The sequence below is a fragment of the Octodon degus genome, unplaced genomic scaffold, assembly GCF_000260255.1.
Source record: "Octodon degus isolate 3935 unplaced genomic scaffold, OctDeg1.0 scaffold00009, whole genome shotgun sequence".
Classification (NCBI taxonomy): Eukaryota; Metazoa; Chordata; class Mammalia; order Rodentia; family Octodontidae; genus Octodon; species Octodon degus.
Genome location: NW_004524585.1, coordinates 22381495 through 22386041, shown reverse-complemented (window position 1 = coordinate 22386041; position 4547 = coordinate 22381495).

The window sequence follows — 4547 nt, the reverse complement described above, 5'->3', positions numbered from 1 at the left end:
AAAAAAAAAAAAAGAACAAAAACGAATTTAAGATTGCATTGGAGCGTCAAGCCTAGCAGTCTTTGGTCACCAGCAGGGGGCAGCAAGACCTGTCAGATCCTTCTACGTTTGAAACTTAGAGGTTGCCCAGGGCTGCTTGGGACACCTATCCGAAGAATGTCAGTTTCAGGTATTCAGAGAAAGAGATCTTTAAGTCAGGAACACGCTTTAGTGGGAAGAGACTATCAAAATACACAGGTCAAACTTTCGTGCACACCATGGAAAGTTTGCAAATATTTATGCTTCAGTAGTTGTCAATGATACCTAATTATCTTCTTAATTTGCTAAAATCACCTATGTTGTTTGACATTTCCAGCTCCTATTTCTCATAGTTAATGCTGACTTTCTTTCTTTTTTTTTTTTTCTTCTTTACTCATTACCTGTAAGGTTGTGTGAAAAATAGTCCCACAATATGAAGGGTTGGTTGGCTGTCTTTCCCATAAAAAAATAACTTTCAGTATAACATAACTTTAGGGGGAAAATAGTTTGATGCTAAAGTAGACTAGCATTTGCCTAGTCAGAATAAGGTAAGGTGAGGTAAGCTGTGAATGAGAAAATAAGCTAGATCTAAGAGTTCACGGGTAACAACATTTAGAAATACTGAATTCTTCAGCAGACCTACTGTATTGATCCAGCACTCTTAATAGTTATGAAGCATTTAATAAGTGTAGGAAAAAAGTATATATTTTGCTGGCTAGTCAAAAATATTGTAAGTTGATGGATCGATTTCTTCAACTCAGCCACAGAATAAGAGCATACAGCTTTCTCAGTGTATCGAACTAAACTTAACAATGTTTCTGTGAATAATGTTTCCGTGCTGACAATATTATAGAGCTCTAGAAGGAAAAGAAACTTGGAGTTTTCTACAGGACCTACATACAGTCCTCATCTTAAGCATGAACAGAAATTCCTCTTTCTCAACTGACCAAAGTCCAAATGTAGATCAACTTAGAAGGATCAACTTCTACTCAGGCCAATGACACAAAAGGAAGGAAAGGAAAGAAGAGAAGGAAAAGAGGAATTTGAGCTGAACATGAATCTTTTGCTACCCTTGTACGTCAGCTTCCTGGAACCTACACCATAAGTACCTGTGGTTCTCAGATTTTTTTTTTTTTTTTTTTTGCATTACAACTATGCCACACACCCCTGCTAATCATGTGGCCCAATTTCTCTTAATAAATGCCTTTCTATATATTTATGAATATATGATTGGTTCTATTTCTCTTGAGAGCACTGAATAAAACACATATTCTATCATTTCTGGTTTCTGACCATCTCTGTCTCAGAAATATGAACAAATGCTTCTGCTGAGATTAAGGGAAAAGATTTCCTTTCTGCCTGCAGTGAATTTTTATGACCAAGTTATTAACCCCTGAAAAATGGGATTTTATAATGGAAATACTGATAGATTCTTAATGGTAGCTGTGCTGGCAGGCACCTATATATTAGCCTTAATAGTGTCAAATTGTGAAACTTAAGTGATTGAAAACCTACTAACTTTCACTTAAGCAATCCTTGCTTCACTAGTTTTTTACATTGCCCTCATTTCAATGATTTTTCAGACCGTTCTAAAGACTAGTGTCCCACATTTGTGAGAGTGAGAGTGACGATACTGTGGGTTTTGTGAACATCATAAACTTAGAACGGCATATTTATTTCTGAACAGCCCAAGACTCTGTGGTCCTTTTCTATTTAAGAAATTTACCTGCATAAAAATCTTGAGTTCTCCAAGTCATAAATTCTACAGCCTAAAGCCTTTCTCTTTTTTCCTCCCAGTTTTATACATTACATTCAGTTTTCTAGGGGCTCATTGAACAGCTGAAGGGGATAACAATGTAATTTCATGAACAGTGACCAAAAAGAAAAAAAATACCCTTGAGTTGGGTGGATAAGCAATCTCTTCACACTGTTAGCAGAATTACAGCTGGATGCCAGGCTGTCATTGGCTTGATCTTGTTACATAACCTGCTCCCAGCAGCCGTCTTCAGTTATGGCCTCTTTTATGCAACCTGACAGTCTGTATACAGATGTAGCAATAAATACATGCAGCCAATGCTTAAACAAATTTTTTTCCTATCATCATGCTTATCAGGATAAATGTGTTTCCACATACATTCTTCCTCAGTTGATATTAGCAGAGCACAGCAAATGTCATCTCTCCTTCCTCAAGGGGCTCTTCTGAGGCTCTCATTTGGCATTTAAAAACATTGAACACGGTTGAATAGATCCAGATGCATTCTCTAACAGAACTTATGGAAACATGAAGAACAACTTCATCCTATCCAGTACAGTATTATTTCTGGGCTATTCAGACATATAGTAGACAATTCAAAGTAGTTCTGCCCTGAACCAATTATAACTCACAGCACAAGGAAAATCAAAAGAGCCACTAGAGAAGATATTAGAATCCCACTCCTAAAAGCTTTGGAAGCCTGGAAAGCCATTTCTGGCTGATTATTGTGTTTCTCAAGCACTAACACAGCAAAATCACAGAAACCACGTAGACTGAGGACCGCAGTGCTGGTTCTGGCTTCAGAGGCATGTGCTTAACGGCTGAATGCAACACAGGCAGAGCACAGCGGCCGGGACATGAGAAGTGTGTTTGTATAACTCCATTACAAATTCCACCTGAAACCGATTTTGCATGGATGAAATTCCCTCACCCTTTATCACCCACTAGGAATAGCGCAAGAATTTCAAGCGGCCGTCCAGCCCTCCCTTTTCCATCGCCTGTCAGGCGTCCCCTCCACATCTGGCTGTGGCTGATGGCTGCGAGCCCGTTAGATTCCAACTGCCATGTGACAGCAGAGATTCAGTCCATTGCTTCAACCGCAGTGGCTGGACTTTTCCAGCTTTGGAAACTGCACTAAAGTGGATGATTTAAATGTTCTCACTGTCAAATTACTGTTGTTTAGTTCACCAAGATAAATTTTTTTAAACCAATAGGCAGAAAATATGCCTTAAAGAGTATTATTATTTGTTGTCAGGGGGAAAAAGTGCCTGAAAAATCAACACTGTCTTAGAGGTCTCAAATTATTTTTATTCATAATACTAGGTTTTGTAAGTATGAGGTAGCAGAATAATAATTATCAAATAAGACAAACTTTAATGTAAAAAGGCCCAACTCAAACATTTACACAGGAAAATGTGGATTTCTGAAGAATGAGAGTTTTGTAAAATCTTTGGGTTGTTTGTCATTTGAATGTGCTACCACCCTCCCCGGATCGCTCCTCACTCATTTTGTAGCACTTTTATTGGGCTGTGTCTGTGTCAGGCACTGTGCAGGGGGATGAGAAGAAAAAGATGAGTAAGACACAGTCCTTGCCTTTTAGAAGCCACTAGAAGAACAACCTTTGTTTGGTGGGACATTTCAGGTCACTTCGTCTTTATCCAATAGAGAAACAGGGTGACGGTGGGGAGCCTGGTAGGACATGGTTGTCACCTGTGAATGCTTGTGGTTTCTGTTGGGTTTCGCTGAATACGCCGGCACACACGACCAGCAGGTACTAAGAGTCCTCAGGCTTTGGCCACCCACATACACCCAAGAGACATGCCGTGCCCTTCTCAGTAACTCGACTCCTTTGGGCAGTGGTTTCCGAAGAGGGTGAGAAAGTGAGCAGTTTAAAAGGACCAGAGTGTTCACAAGTTGCTGTGCTTGAGAAAGGCAGAGGGCTGATTTTGTGCTCTTCATCTGCCTTCGGAATACTGACTTGCCGGGTGGAACTGAGCCCAGTTCAGCTGGAGAGGATGAGGGTGCGCACGTGTCCCTCGAGTAACGAAAAAAAACAGTCGGGAAGCTGACGGGGAGCTTTCAGTATAAATCGGTCAATTTCACCTCTTCCACTTCAGATAACACATGTTTTCTATTTATAAAGAACACATTTTTATATCTCCTCATATTGAGGGTGTTGCTGTTGTTGTTGTTGTTAAAGTATCTTTATAGGTTTTGCTGAGAGAAATGCAATTTCAGATTTTGGATTTGGGGAATTTTATCCCCTTCTAGGAGAACTCCTACAAAATATCTAGAAAAGCAAGAGTCACTTAGTTATGGAATCTCGAGAGCCAACGGGACAATGAGACTCACTACGATGAAAAGAGGAAGCTCAGGGGAATCAGAGAGAGCATTTTAGACAACACATTAAAAAAAATAGGCGGGACAAGAACAGTCATAAGTGACTGCATGAGATTAGGAAATGTGGATCTCTTTCTTAGGTTGTAGAAACAAAAGAAAGGAGGGGGAGAAATAAGTGAATAAAAAAGCTTCCATAAAAGGAGATGGTTACTAAAGAGTACCAAGGGGACATTCCATGCTCTCTCTTCCACACTGGGGATAGAGAGAATTGTGACCATTCCAGTCTTGCTTCATCATCGGTAATTCCCTTTCTCTACACAATGACAGCCATCAAGCAGTTCAGCAGCGGACACATGGTGGCCCCTGTGCTGAGCACTACTGCCTGCCCGGGCACATGCCTCCATCTCGGGCAGAGACCAGGGGCACGGTTCTGTGG